At 42.4% G+C, this 16,490-nt stretch overlaps 1 long non-coding RNA gene and 1 pseudogene across 1 annotated transcript in view; one reads left to right on the top strand and one right to left on the bottom strand.

Annotated features, from left to right (window-relative positions):
• The window catches only part of LOC144293663 (uncharacterized), a 652,264-nt gene that overhangs the window by 411,608 nt on the left and 224,166 nt on the right, over nucleotides 1-16,490 (bottom strand). The gene's annotated exons all lie outside the window — the stretch shown is intronic.
• On the top strand, nucleotides 7,641-8,272 carry LOC144291457 (large ribosomal subunit protein eL13 pseudogene; annotated as a pseudogene).

The following is a 16,490-nucleotide window of genomic DNA, read 5'->3' as shown; positions in this document are numbered from 1 at the left end:
ATCTCAAGGAGACTCCCTGCTGAGCACAGAGCCCCACGCAGGGCTCCATCCCAGGACCCGTGAGGCCACCACCTGAGCTGAAACCAGGAGTCAGACACTTAACCAACTGGGCCACCCAGGCACCCCTCTACTGTATTTCTTTACTTGCCTGCACAACTTTGCCACCCTTGTTACCAAATTATGAACTTTGGGAGTAAGGCTTTTTTTTAAGATTTTATTTATTTATTTATTCATGAGAGACACACAGAGAGAGGCAGAGACATAGGCAGAGGGAGAAGCAGGCTCCCTGTGGGGAGCCCGATGCAGAGCTCGATCCTGGGACTCTGGGGTCACACCCTGAATTGAAGGCAGATGCTCAACCCCTGAGCCACCCAGGCATCCCGGGGAGTAAAGTTTCAATGTCTCAGTCATTTTTCTAGTGCCAATGGCAACTTCATAAACTCTGTGAACCTCTTTTCGATAATATGCTTGCACTCCTCTGGCTACAGGAAGGGTTAATACATGACCTGCTTGTGTGTTAGTATTTACACTCCAAGAAAAAAAGAGGGCCATTTAAAAAATCTACATATACACACACAATCTATTTATCTACCTATCTATCTTCATCCATAGCTGTGTGTGCAGGCAAAACTACAGGAAGTACTAATGCAATTACCCACATGATTCAGTCTTTAAAACAACTCTTAAGTAAAAAGGCAAACAGCAAATTAGGGAAAGGTATCTGCAGTTCACTGTACTTACAAGGAACTCAACTCTAACCTACAAAGAAACCATAGAATTAAAAAGAAAAAAAAAACCTCTATTAGCAAAGTGAGTAATAGTTCACAGAAAAGGAAATACAAATGACTCATGAACATATGAAACGATGCTCAAATCACTCCCACATAGAAAAAATGCAAATTAAAACTACATCAAGATACCATATTTCACTATCAGGTTGGTAAAAATCCAAAAATTTGACAACCCTTAGGGTTGGCAAGATATAGAGAAATGGGAGCAGTGATTCATTGCTGGTGGGAGTGTAAATAGGTATAATCATTCTGGAAGGCAATTTGGCAATATTTATTGAAATTACAAATGCATGTACTCTTTGACTCAGCAGTTCCAATTCTAGGAGTTTATTCTACAGATATATTCACACATGGGCAAAATCATGAATGTGCAGGGTTATTTACTGCAGCAGTTCTTATAATAGCAGAAGATTGGAACAATCTAAAAGTTTGTCAATAGAGAACTGTTTAAATAAATCATGGCACATCTAAATAATGGGATATGTTCAGCCATAAGAAGAAAGTTTTTTCAAAGAATGGGGATGTTCCATAGTATATAAAGATACGTAAGATATAATGAGGGGAAAAATACTAAAGTGTACATAGTATGCTACATTTTTTTAAGCAGGGAAAGGAATAGTGTTAATATTCACAGACATAAACACTTTAAATATCTAGAAGTCTGCACAAGAAGCTAATAACAGAGGTTATCTATTTCGTATAGGGGTGGAAACTACTGGATGGGGGCTGAGGAGAGGAAAACCTTGCACTCATTTTCACTCTTGTTAAATTCTTAAACTATGAAATCTATTACTCATTTTAAAAATGAAATAAATATCAAAATATGACTACTATCAAGAAAAAGGAGGGTATTCCAGTCTTATTTACCTAGTTTGGCCAATTCCTGGCATCTGAAGGCACAACTCTTTACCCTCCTTAGGAGTTTATAGGCCAGGAAAGAGAGTCTGCAAAGTTTTAGAAGAAAAGTAATTCCTTATTAAGTACTATTTTTAGGAATTTATTGGAAATCCATTGACATCCCAGTGGGTTGGGGTAGGGGAAAACACTAGAAAACCTTTTCCTACTTACAAACATTCTCACGCTAATTTTGTCTGTGTTTAGGGTTAATCATCTGCTTTTTCAAAATGCAAATACAGGGTACACTTCCTACATGTATCCTGAAGGTATGTATTATTTAATCTGAGAATCTGTAACTGCCAAAGGATGGGTGTTTCCGACCAGAGGGAAGAGAAGGGCTGTAGAAAGGGAAGGACTGTATGAGAGTAGCAGTGGGCAGACAGCCCAGCAGCCAGAGGAGAGGGGACAGGGGGTACTTGCAGAGAGAAAGGGTAAAGGAAGGGAGCCAGGAGGATGACCGACCAGAAGCCTGCTTCACATATGCCTGGAAACTGCGCTGCGAGTGGCCACCACCTCATTTAATGACCTCTCTTGCTGCCTCTGACACACTGATCCTACTTTGCCAACGCTCAAGATTATTGAAAAGATGCTGCTTTTCTGATCCAACAGAGAGTTAGCTCCTCTTTAGTCTCCTAGGTTTCTCTTTCTCACTCCCTCCCTCCCTTCTTTCTTCCTTCCCTTCCATACAAAAAGCTGTGCATGCTTAATGCATCCACCATGATCAATATGAAGATAAGTGTACACCCGTTAAGCCATCACCACAATCTATGCCATCCTCTCCAGAAGTTTCCTCCTGCCCTCTTTAGTGTGTGTGTGTGTGTGTGTGTGTGTGTGTGTGATAAGAACAACTGACAGGGTGGCTCAGTAGTTGAGCATCTGCCTTTGGCTCAGGTCGTGACCCTGGGGTCCTGGGATCAAGTCCCACATTGGGCTCCTCTTGGGGACCCTGCTTTTCCATCTGCCTATGTCTCTGCCTCTTTCTCTGTGTCTCTCATGAATAAATAAATAAAATCTTAATTAAAAAAAGGAACAATTGACATAAGATCTATGCTCTTAGCAAATTTTTACATATGCGGAACAGTACTGTTAACTCTATGTACCATGCTGTACAGTAGATCGCTAGGACTTACTCATCTCACATAACTGAATTTTGTCCCTTTGACCAACACCTCACCAGTGCTTCCTCCCCCAGCTTCTGACAACCACCAAACTATGCTCCTATAAGTTTGACTATTTTAAATTCCTCATAGAAGTGGGCTCAGATGCTTCTAATATATACTGTGTTTCATAATAAGACCTAGTGCTGAAGAATTGTTTTGTGTGGTTTTTTAAAATTGCAAAGTAAAATGGAGAGCTATATAAAGGGTAGAGAATTAGGTAAGATTTTATGAAAAATACGTACTTTGGATTAAGTTTGTTATCACACAGGATGTACATATACCATTTCTGAACCAGGTGTTTCACTTGAAAGCCCTGTTTCCAACTGTTGAATACTCCCTTTAATAGAAATTGCTTACATTGTGACATCTGCTAAATAAAACCAGTGATAGTAAATAAAATGAGTAAAATCAACTGTACTGCTATCATCTAATGAATAATATATCTTTCCGTTGGATTATAAAAAAGTCATTGTGCCTACATTATCCAAACCCACAGTCGTGAGGGATTACGCTTTTATTTAAATGCTTTAAGAATAACTTATCAGCTCTGGTGAAAAGCACAGCTTCCTTTATATCACTCCAGCAGGTAGGTATTTCTTCTGGTAGTACAGAAACAATGGTGCTGACAGGGTTGAGGTCACCAAGGTCCTTCGTGTCCAATTCAGTACAAAGTTTACCATAATTTTAAAGTGTTCCCTATTATAGAAACTCTGTAGTGCATGTGCTATGCACATAGAAGGACTTTTCCTATGGTTAAGGTGATATGATATAGTCACGTTGGAAGTATATGTATGTTCATTCATGTCAGGTCCCCATAGTATTTGGGGTCCCCATACAAATATATGGGATACAGAGTGGCTGGCTGGCTGGCTGAGAAATAGAAGGTGTGTAACAGAGGACCCAGATGCATAGAATCCTAATATATTAGAGATAAAAGGGACCTAGAGATTATGGAGACCAAGTCCAATTTTTACCAATGAGGAAATAAAATAATATTCTTTACAAATGCTATTTGTATTCCAAACACTTTTTTTAATCAAATCAATCAGCAGAGCCTGTTAAAAATATAATAAATAATAATAACAATAATGGCCATCCTACCTGGGATGTGGGAAGGATGATGGCCATGAGGAATGATTGCTTCCACTGCTGCTTCTTGAATAGATGAGTGTGAATAAGAATTCCCAACTCAGGCTCCCAAGGCATTAACTTCCCTTCTAGCAAGATTCTTTCAAAATGAAAATTTTTTAGAAAGAATGTCTTCTAGCATATAATGTTGCCAAATAATTAACATATACTAAAACAAGCATATCAATAAGGCGTTTTAATAGATCTGAATATATTGTTTGGCTCTCCAGCCCTAAATACTGAAGTGATAATCTTCCATTCCAGCACATCTAATGAATTTCCTTTTTACTTGCCATACTATGACCACATAATAACTTTATAGATACTTTCTTTCTTTTGGGGCTCATATATGATAGAGAACAAATCACCCAGCCTACATAATAATGTATTATAGGAAAGAAAGGATTTTATTTTCCAGGCTGGACACTGTCTCTAGCTTGCTACATGATTGTGGGCAAATAACCTCATCTCCCTGAACTTTAAATTTCTAAAGTATAAAATGAGACGTTAGGCTAAGTTATCTCTAATGCCTTCTGTATTTTAAAGACTCTGATGCACTTTGGAGCCAATTCTATAAACATTTTATAAAATTATCGCTGTGATTACTATTTTCATTATTTCAAGTTGAAATCTGAATCCTAGTTGTAGGGATCATACTCAAACATTTCAATTTGGCAGTGTTCAGCTAGCCTTTAGCGGTTTATCTGGATGGGCACACATGATGGTTAAGATGTCTGAAGAAGTACACAAAGTATTCTGTGGTTGACTTTGATAAGACAAAATGCTTTCTGCAGGGTGTTATTCGGATGAACACACCAGGACACTCAGCCAAACTCATCTGAACTATCCAAACCCCTTGATTCTGCAAACTGGGTTGCAGATCTTTCGAGAACAGGCTTTCTTACAAGATTGCTGGCACTTTCTCTTCCAATCCCAGCCAGAAAAACAGTAAGAACAGCCTTTCTCATATCATTTTGGCATTTTTGGTCTTGGCCCAGGCTGGAAAATTGAAGTGTAAAAGCACTTAACTGAACATTTCAGAAGGTAAAGAAATGTTCAATTCAAGTTTAGCTCTCAAATGGACAAGTGGTTCTTCTTTTATTCACCTCATCAGAAACCTAGGTGGCAAAGAAATATCATGATTTTCTCCCTGCTGTTAAAGGTATCTGCTCTAAGTTCCATGTTCGAAGCAAATAAAGCCCCTCATGTGCCTCTGTAAAGGACTCTTGCTTGTGTGTTAGAATGTTGGTTGGTATTCTCAATGCAGGTATCACTATATCAAGCCTTGAGTGGATAAATTATTGAAGAATTTTCATTAGGAAAAAAGTGACTGATGTTTCAAAATAAAGTACATACAATTTGCTAAAGTTAATTTAAGCACATATATGTCTATGTGTGTGTATATATATATATATTCATACATATAAAACTTATAAATAATATACACCTGCTTTTAACTATCCGTCCTCACTCCCATATTAGCAGAACCCTTGGTCAGATTGGTGCCATATCTGCCTTGATTCTAGTTTTGGTTTGCCTCTATTCTCATTTTGTTCTCTACCATGCATAGATGCAACCCTCACAAGTTCAGCTCCAATAATGTGCCACACCATGCAATGACTGGCTAGGAATTTCATCTTGCAGAGGTAATATACTAATTTTAGTCATTTCTGTCTCCAAAACTAAAATTGCTCAAATCACTACCTTCAGCCTATAACCATGAGCAGTATCTGATTATTACTTTTGCTATTTTTTAATTTTTTAGTTAATATAACCCTGCTCCATAGTAAATATCTACTATAAAATATGTGCTTCAAAATTTCTAAGATAGAAGGAAAGTTCATAACTTTGAGACAGGGAATAATTTCTCCAATGGACACAAAAATCAATAACCATAAAAGAAAAAAGTTAATAAACTAGACTTCATCAAAATATAGAACTTTTCAGAAGACACCACCAAGAAAATGGGAAGGCAAGCCATAGGGTTGGAAAAAACATTTACAAAACATATATCTGAAAAAGTGCCTATATCCAGACTATGAAGATAATTCCTAGAACTCAATGTTAAAACAAATAACCCAATTAAAAATGGACAAAAAGGGGTACCTGGGTGGCTCGGTGGTTGGGCATCTATCTGCCTTTGGCTCAGGTCATGATCCTGGGGTCCTGGGATTGAGTCCTGCATCAGCCTCCCCTGAGGGGACCCTGCTTCTCCTTCTGCCTATGTCTCTGCCACTCTCTGTGTGTCTCTCATAAATAAATAAATAAATAAATAAATAAATAAATAAATAAATAATAAAATGTTTTTTAAAAAATACTTAAAAACGGACAAAAAAAATTTGGATAGACACTTCACAAAAGAAGATATACAAATAGCCAATGAGAATGTGAAAATGTTTTTGACATCTTCAGTTAACAGGGAAATGCACATTAAAACCACAATGGGAAACTACTATATTCCCACCACAGGGACTAAAATTTCAAAAACCAACAATACCAGGTGCTAGTGACAATGTGAAGCAACTGAAACTCTTATATGGTAGTGATGGGAATGCATCAGAGTATTTAAAAAGACTCTTTGGAAAACAGTCTGACAGTTCCTTACAAGGCTAAACATGTACCTACAACTCAGCGAAACTACTCATAGGTAATTAGCCGAGAAAGATAAAAGGATATGTCCAAGCAAACAATTGTACTTGAGTATTCATGGATGCTTTATTCATGATAGCCAAAAACTGGAAGGAAAAGACTCAAATGTCCTTCAGTAGGTAAATGGATAAACCAATTGTGGTATATTTATACAATGAAACACTACCCAGAAATAAAGAAATAAAAAGGAATAAAGTATTGATACATAGACATCATGAATGAATCTCAGACACATTTTGCTGAATGAGAGAAGCCAGGACAAAGAAGACAAACAAACAAATGAAAAACTAGATAGTGTAGAATTTCATTTATACAAAATTCCAGAGGGGGGAAATTCTCATCTATAATATAGAAATAAATTAGTACTTCTCTAGAGCGGGAATGGCAGGGGTAGATGGGTAGGGAGGAGGAGGAGAAGGAGATAGGAGTGTGCAGCAGGGAAGATAACTGATAAGGAACTGTTAGAAACTTGGGGAGCGATGGAAAAGTTCTTTGTCTTGATTTTGGTAATGGCTTATCGGTGTATATATTTGTCAAAAGTCAATGACTCAACACATAAAATTCATGCATTTATCCTATGTCAATGAGATTTCAATAAAGTTGATTTAAAAGACTGCTGTGAACAAACCCAAAAGCCTAACCACAAGCAAGTTTCTAAAGGTTTTATGGATCCCCACCACTTCCCACAGGAATAGGAAGACTTCCAATATGTGTGGTACAGAAAATATTTTCTTCCTATTACTTAAAAGACCTTTACCACATGATTGTTTCCTATTAGATACTTCTCTCAGATACTGCACCAGCTAAAGTGTAAAACTGTTCATGTTTTTCCCTGCTTCAAACACAGTTACGTGTTAATTATGTGTTACTAGGTATAGGTACTTAAACAACCTAACATCTGTGATCCTTAATTTCTTCGTCTGTAAAATGGGAATAGACCACCTCAGGATGCTTTGCAGCACCAGTGCTTTTCCACTGGCCACTCTCTCTGGGAGGAGGCCTGTGGGCAGCAGCTATGTAGCCCAGCTGGAATGGCACAATCCTGAAGCCCCATTTCCAAGAGGAGTGGCAGCAGCATGTGGCCACATGGTTCAACCAGATGGTGTGGAAGATCTACAGACGTAAGGCCTGGGAAACCCAGGTATGTCACACTGCCAAGTGGACCTACCTGGCCCATGGTAAGGTGCCCCACAGGGAGGTAGCACACCAAAGTGCCAGTAGGCAAGGGCTTCAGCTCGTTGGACTTATGGGTAGGTGCCTGGCATCCACAAGAAGGTGGCATGGACCATTGGGATGTCAGTGGATCCAAGAAGGCAGAGCAAGTCCATGGAGTGGACCCCCTGCAGGGGTGCTGCTCTGAGCTCATCCTCTCCTCCAGGAAGCCGTCGGCCCCCAAGAGGGGAGACGGCTCTGCTAAAGAACTCAAATAGCTACCCAGCTGACAGGACTGGTCAGGCCCAGACAGGATGTCTGTAAGAAGGTGAAAACCAGACACGTACAGAAGAGGAGAACTTCAAGGTGTTGCCAGTCTTTGCACTGCTGGTGCTAATGTTGGGCTCTTTTGATATCTGGGCAAAAAAAAAGGCCAAGAAAACTGCAGGACAGGATGTTGAAAAGAACAAATACAGTGGCATTGGCAACACATAATAAAAAATAATGGGAATAATATTTAACTTCTCTGATCAATATCCCCCTAACGCTATGCTAAGCACAGAAAAGTTTATTAATAAACTTAGTGTCATGATTGAGAGTTGTACTAGTGGCTAAGTTTTAAGAACCCACACTGCTTCCTCAAGATCTTCCTCCCAACCAATGATTACATTGAACAAGGTAAGTAGAGCCCACCAACATTTGGTTTATACCCATGCTGACCTCATTCAAACTTAGAGAACAGGTCTACAGTTCTCAACGTATCTCAACCCACAGTCCCAGTCAAATCTCTTTAAACAGAATACAAATTTTTTTCTTTGCGATCTCATCATTTATTGCTTCACAAAGTTCTCTGCAGATTTCTTCCAAATAAAGCCACCTAGACCATTGTTTTCCACATTTTCTTAAATTGTGATAGAACTACACATAACATAAAGTTTACCATCTGTATTAGTTTTCTAGGGCTGTCATAACAAATACCACAGACCGGATGGCTCAAACATCAGAAATTTTATTTTATCATAGTTGTGGAAGTTGGGAAATCCAAGATCAAGGTGTCGGCAGATTTGATTTCTCCTGAGTCCTTTCTTCTTGGCTTGCAGATGACCACTTTCTGTTTCCTCCCTTGGTCTCTGTTCTATGTGCGCATGTCTCTGGAATCTCTCTGTGTCCAAATTTCCTCTTAAGGGTACTAGTCAGATTGGATTGGGCCTACTCTAAGGGTTTCATTTTAACTTAATTACATCTTTAAAGGCCCTATCTCCAAATATAGTCACATTCTGAGACACTGGGGAGTTAGGACTTCAACATTAATTAATTTGGGCTGAACACACAATTCAGCCCAAAACACCATCTTAACCATTACCAAGTGCAGAGGTTAGTAGTGTTAAGTCAATTCCCAGTGTCATGCAACCCATCTCCAGAACTCTTTTCATCTTTGAAGACTAAAATTCTGTACCCATTTCACAACAACTCCCCATTTCCCCTTCTTCTCAGTCCCTGGCAACCGCCATTCTACTTTGTGTCTCTATGAATTTGACTACTCTAGGCACCTCATTAAGTAGGATCATATAGAATCTGTCTTTTGAGAACTGGATTATTTCACTTAGTAGAATGTCCTCCAGGTTCAACCATTTTGTAGCCCGGGTCAGGATTTCTTCCTTTTTATGGCTGAATGATATTCCATTCTATGTATAAACCACATTTTGTTTACTCATTTATCAATCAGTGGACACCTGGGTTATTTCCACCTCTTGGCCGTTATGAATAATACTGCTGTGAACATGGGTGCACAACTATTTCCTCAAGATCCTGCTTTCAATTCCTTTGAATATAAACTCAGAAGTGAAATATCTGGGAAACTGTATGTCTAAGTTTTTGAGGAACCACCATATGTTTTTCACAGTGGTGGCACCATTTTACATTCCCACCAATAGAGCACAAGCACCACCAATTTTTCCACATCCTTACTGATCATTCTTTTCCATTTGTTTTTTGTTGGGGGATTTTTTTTACAATGCCTATCCTAAAAGGGGCTTGATAATATTTAATAAAAAATTAATATAATAACTAATAACTAATGATGGGGTATCTTTTCATGTGCTTGTTTGCCATTTGTATATCTTCTTTGGAGAAATGCCTGCTTGAGCCCTTTGCCCTTTCTGAGTCAGGCTAAATATTCTTTTACTATGACCAACAGTAAGAAATATATGTCCACCTAGTGTGAATTTAGGCCCATGTGCATATACACACACACACACACACACACACACACGTGCACACCCTTGCTGCATCAGATTCATCCTAATATTTTCTATTCTGTTTTTCTTTTCAAATGCTAGCCACCATCCACTAAACTGTTTTTACAACTGACTAATAGATTGCAACCTAAAGCTTGAAAAACAAGTTAGATCCTATGTGTCTCCACCTCTAGAGAGGAGTTCTTTCTTCTACACGTACTGTGCTGAATATCTTCTCTCTGTCCTGTATAGATATACCTTCACTCTTCTCACCCCACTGCATTCCCTAGGAAGCTGATGTTGGTGAACCACATTAGTGGACTCCTATAACCTCTGACTTCCTGGTGGGCTTGACCAAAAGAAGTACCTGCAGGAGAGCTGGAGGGAAAAAAAGACAAAAAGATGGAGCATGTATTACCCTGGCTCCCTCCTTGCCACTCCTCATAAGCAGCTTCTGCAGGTTTAAGTAACTGCTACTCATTCTCATGTCTTCAGGCCTGTGAAGATAACAAACCCCACTGTTAGTAGCTCCCCAAGCCTACACTATCTCTTGGTGGGTCCCCAAACCCTGCCCACACCTTCATAAATAGTCCCTTTCTTAAACGCTCTTCAAATCCTCCTGTTTGAGCGTGCCTTCTCTTTCTTGCCAGGGCCCTAACTGCTTAAATATAGATGTTCATCATACTATCCTCTCTGCTTTTCTTTATACTTGAAACTTTAAAAAATTAAAAAGTAAAAAGAGAAGTTAGGAGGAATCATTCTAAAGTAGAGATGGTCCTTAACTTATTATGGTTCAATTTAGGAATCTTCGACTTTACATGATACAAAAGTGATACTCCGTAGAATTTGTACCTTGAATTTTGATATTTTCTCAGGCTAGCGATATTCAGTATGAGTCTCTCCCATGATGCTGGGCAGCGACAGTGAGCCACACTTTCCATTCGGCCACATGATCACAAGGGTTAACAGCCGATACATTTACAACCACTCTGTACCCATACAGCCAATCTGTTTTTCACTTTCAGCAGTGTTCAATAAATTACATGAAATATTCAATAATTTTTTACAAAATTATTTTGGATTATTTTTTCCCAACTATAGGCTAACAGAAGTGTTCTGAGAACATCTCAGGTAAGCAAGGCTAAGCTATGATATTCAGTAGGATGAAGTTCAGTAGGTTAGGTGTATTGAGTGCATTTTTGACACAATATTTTCAATGTATTATGGGTTTATTGGGCCATAATCCCATTGTAAGTTGAAGAAGACCTGTAACTAGAAATGATGCAGATGCAGTGAACGCTTCATCAAGTATTTGACTCTCTGCTTGGTCATTTGGCTTGCTTCCAACCCGTCATGAGATTACAGACATTTGCTGTCTTTTCTTCGTTGTCTTGTGTTTTTCCACTAGTCTCAGTTTCCCTGTTCATTTCCACCAAATTTACTCATCACTTACATTATTTCTACCAACCAACTTTGATACATTTTCCCCTTCCATAAAAGAGATGCCCTTCTGATTACGAGGATCCATGCAACCAAAGATATTAAAGGTGATGGACAAAGGGAATATGAATTACACCTTAGAAATGCCTCCTCTTTTTGCCCCTCCACTCATGATAAAAATTTCTCTTGGGATTAGTTCTTTCACTGAAAAAAAAAATTTGTTCCATACAAAACTAGTGTTACTTATTTCTAGATATGTTCTTCTTGACTTGGATCAGGACAGAAAAAAAAGTAAGGAATTAAATATGTCATTTTCAGGAACATTTTTATCTTACAGGTTTAAAGTAGATCCACAGTAGAAATGATCTTGCATCTACCATCTTCCAACCAATAGCTTCTCAAACTCACTAAGAGGACAAATGTCAGGAGGAGGAGCAGCGGCAAGCACAGGAAGACAAATGGAAACAGAAATAAAGACTGATAGAATGACAGAGCTCAGACATTGGTCTTGAAAAAAGCAAGAGAGAACAAGAAGAGGAATCTGATTTATATTGGAGAGGCTTTTCCTGGTTCCTCCTCACCAGCTCCTTTCCCCCTTACTAAGCCAAGAGTCTTTATAGCTCTCTCACATTTTAAAAAGAGCATTATCTTTCTCTCTTTCCATTTCTCTTGTCTATTAAGACCCTTAGAGGAGTGGAAATCCTTGATGGTACTAGTCACATGGCAATAACCTCAGGCTGACTTTGATTTTTTTCTAGGGAAGCGATTTATAATTGTCTCCTTATTGGTTTTTGTAGTTTACAGGAGAGAAATCCAACCAGCTATACGTCTCCTTAGTTCAACACGCCATCCTAGTTAAATATAAATACTTCCTTAAAATACATTGCCATGATAGAACATGCAAAATACAGACTTTGAATCTCCTTTTTTTCCTGAAATCTTAGTTCTTGAAAAGCAAAGATTTTCTGTGTTGGAAACCAAGTTGCCTATTGAGCACTTATTATCAGCCGGACTCGGTTTTAGAGCCTTGGAGAAGCAATGGTGAGCAAAATAAAACTCGAATCTCAAGAAATATATAACCAGCCAGGGCAGAGAGGTAAATAGAGAAGTAGTTACCAAAGAGTGTGTGATAGCGATCACCACAAGGGTATGCAGGGTACTGTGGAAACACAGAAAGTGTGCCTACCGGATGAAGAGACCCACGCAAGGACCCTTAGAGAAACATTGTCTAATCAGGTGAGAAGTAATAGACCACTAATACTTACCAAGTGGTTACTAGAGCCCAGGCATGATTCTGGCTCCCACTCATTGAATCTTGGTAATAACGTCAAAATGGAGATACTGTTACCAACATCACCACTGTCATCATCATCATTATCATTGTCATCATCACCATCAAGGTTCAGGAAGGTGATGGACTGGGAAACCGGGAGCCAGGATTCCAGTGCAGGCAAGTCTCGTTTGCTCTGAACTAACCACGCAAAATAGCCTTTCTGAAAAGGGAGAAGCGCAAGCAAACCCCAGAGGGGGCCAAGAAAGCATGTTCCATTCGAGGAGCTGAAATTCGAAATTCCACATGGCTCAGCAAAGAGCACAAACTATCAGGAGGAGGAGAGAGGGGACCCGAGATGCAGGCAGGGGACAGACCACGAAGGGCCATTAAGGAAACTGGACTGAACCCGAAGGCACTGGGGAGCCGTTCTAGCGTTTGGACTGGGAACTGATAAGGCCAGACTCACATTTCAGAAAATCACTCGGTGGGGGGGGGGGGGGGGGTGATTGAAGGGGATCAAGACCTGAGGCAGGAAGAGCCATTAGGACGCGTCGCCCTGGTCCAGGAGCAAGTGGAGAGCCGCCCGTCAGGATGAGGGAGATGAGCGCCGGCGCGGGGGGAGCAACGCTGGAGACGAGGGGCACGTGGCCCCGGGGAGGACGCGGACGCGGGGTGGACGTGGGGAGGCCAAGGGAAGGCCAAGGGGAGGCCGCGGGGTCGGGCGGTGTGGGGGGGGCGTGGAGATGGGGAGGCCGCAGGGAGGACAGGGGGAGCCCGCGGGAGGCCGTGGGGAGGCCGCGGGGAGGCCGCAGGGAGGACGTGGACGCAGGGGGGATGTGGGGAGGATGTGGACACAGGGAGGACGTGGACGCGGGGAGATGCAGGGAGGACATAGATGTGGGGAGGATGTGGACACAGGGAGGACGTGGACGCGGGGAGATGCAGGGAGGATGCGGGGAGGATGTGGACACAGGGAGGACGTGGATGTGGGGAGGACGCGGGGAGGACAGATGTGGGGAGGATGCGGGGTGGGGCGGTGTGGGGGGAGGGCGTGGAGATGGGGAGGCCACAGGGAGGACAGGGGGAGCCCGCGGGAGGCCGTGGGGAGGCCGCGGACGCAGGGAGGATGTGGGGAGGATGTGGACACAGGGAGGACGTGGATGCGGGGAGGACGCATGTGGGGAGGATGCGGGGAGGCCCACGGGGAGGACATGGAGGCAGGGAGTTTGCAGGGAGGATGCGAGGGGGGGGCCGTGGGAGGATGTGGACGCTGGGAGGCCGCGAGGAGGCGGGGGAGGCGGTGGACGCGGGGAGGCCGCGGGGTTGGGGGGGCTGCGGCGCCCCCGCCGGCCCTGGCCACCGGGCCAGCCACAGCGCCGTGGAGAGGGGCCCGCCCCCAGCGAGTGGGGCCCGTGGCGTCCTTCCCCGGGAGCCCAGCAGGCCCCGGGCTGCACGTGGTCCGGTCCCCAGGTGCGGGCCGCGGCCGCCCCGAGTCCAGGTGCTGCGCGGAGAAGTCGGGAGGAGCCTCGCTGAGACTGGCAGCATCACGACCGGCCAGGGGTTCCTTCTGTCCCAGTAAAAAAATAAATAAAACTGTCCTCCTGCTCCGAATTCACAGGGTTCCACAGACTTCAAACAGCTCCGCGTTGCAGGAACTACGCGGGGAGGCGGCTCTGGAGAACGCTGGGCTGCGGGAAATGCTTCCGTTTCCTCCGCGTGCGATCCGCGATCCCCCATCCCCGATCCCCGATCCCCGCAGCCTTTGTCGCCGCTGATACTCATTCAGGAAACTTAAAACACCAGCGGTCACCCCAGCCTTCCTCCCTCCCGGCTCCGGCTCCGTGTCACGGCGGCAGCAGGAGGGAAAGGAGCTGTTGTTCTTTCGGATGGGTTGATCCCAGTGTTATCTAGATGAGCCTAAAGGAAAAAATACCAGTGACGTTTTATATAGATTTTAGACTTTCCCATTCTACTGTCAATGTTATTTTATCTGTTTCAGTCCCAGAGGGTGACTGATTAGGTTTAGTTATATAAATCGAATCTTTGATGCCTTCACATCTTTTTTGAAAGAGAGGTGCTGTCGTAGCTGGATAGGGAACAATCTGGTTGACAATCCTGCCATTAAGTTACTGAACATTAAGACACTTTGTTGAGGTGTATTCTATACTAAAAATAGAAGGATCACACTGCCTCAATTATACACACCCAGTCGTCTCAACTGCCGTTGAATAACCCTGATGGCTGTTTCCTGGAGAAGGAAGAGAGAGGATAAATAGCTCCTCTTTTAGTTACCAGAAAAATTTTTCATCATTCGAAAAAAAGAGTCCATGCTTGTGTTTTGCAAATTACAGAGCATAGACATCATCTTGCTCAGGTAAAGTTCCCTAAGACAGTTCAGTGTAAACATTAATTTGTCAAAATACGCTGAAAAGTTGGAAACAGGTTGGGAGAGAAGCATTTGCCGTGGCTGATGATGATGATGTGCTGGGCGTTCCGAGCAGTCCTGCGGGAGTCGGGAGCCAGGGCCATGGGAGGCTGCGAGACGTGGCCTCCTTGTTTCTCTCCTTCTTCTGTTTTTCTTTTTTTTTCTTTTTTAAGATATTATTTATTTATTCATGAGAGACACAGAGAGAGAGAGAGAGGCAGAGACACAGGCCGAGGGAGAAGCAGGCCCCATGCAGGGAGCCCGATGCAGGACTCGATCCTGGGTCTCCAGAGTCAGGCCCTGGGCCAAAAGCAGAGGTGCATAACTGTAGAACCATCAAGGCGTCCCTTGTTTCTCCTTTTTCTTCTTTTATGTCCTAGTTCATTTATCCCCATCAAGGTCTTTCAGGTGACTTCACTGCCAGCCTTTTTAATAATAAGTAATTTATTGGGATGAACAGGAAATTCGATTCCGAACAGCCAAGTGAGGTGGACCACACAGCCCAGCGCCTGAGATGGACCAGGCCCTGCGCAACCCCGAGGAACGACAGGGACGTCTAGGAGACAGATTGCTCGCAAGAAAGGAGAAATCCCGTGGGAAGATGGGATACTATTTGGTCATGTTGTGAGGAATGACCAGGTCTGCTCTAGATTTAAATCTCCTCTGGCCGAGTGCTTAAATTTGTGGGGCTTTCTATGATAAAAGCACGACACGGCTTTCCTTGAGTCCTCTACGTCTTGATCGTCCTGCGTTCTGACTTTGCTCTTTCAAACTCAGGCCTTCTTTTCGCCCTAATCTTCCTGTGACAGCAGCTTGTAAATTTCAGGCTCTTTCCATTCCCATTTGCCACCCACCCTGCCGTCAACACCTCACTCGCTGATCCTTGGGTTTCCAGATCTGACCCGGCATAACCTTGAGGCAGGCTTCCCTGATTGACAGCAGTTGCATTTATAGTATTGTTTTCTCGGAGACAGGAAAAGACCAGAAGATTTGCAGTGGCAACTGCCAAGGAATTTTATGTAAAGAATTGTGGGTTATAGGAGCTTTTCTGACTTGAACAGAAACCAAAATTCAGGTCATTCCTAATACATATAAGCCACACAGCATTCTGTGACCTTTCTGAGGTTTATTTTTTATTTTTTATTTTTTTGGTTTGGTTTTGTTGTTTTCCCCTTCTCTTCCCATCTGGTATGGTGGGCCATAAGAAAGAGGTTGTGGAGGTAGAAGCAGTCTGAATTCCCTTCCCTGACTTCTCCCCTCCCCTCCAAACTTGACGTTTCCTCTTCTGACCTTTTCCCTCTCATCTTGCCAAAATCCTCCTTTTGTCCTAGTTTTCTT

Source organism: Canis aureus, chromosome 2, assembly GCF_053574225.1.
Source record: "Canis aureus isolate CA01 chromosome 2, VMU_Caureus_v.1.0, whole genome shotgun sequence".
In the NCBI taxonomy this organism is placed as follows: domain Eukaryota; kingdom Metazoa; phylum Chordata; class Mammalia; order Carnivora; family Canidae; genus Canis; species Canis aureus.
Note: the sequence above shows the minus strand (reverse complement) of the source record. Positions and strands in the feature narration are given on the sequence as shown.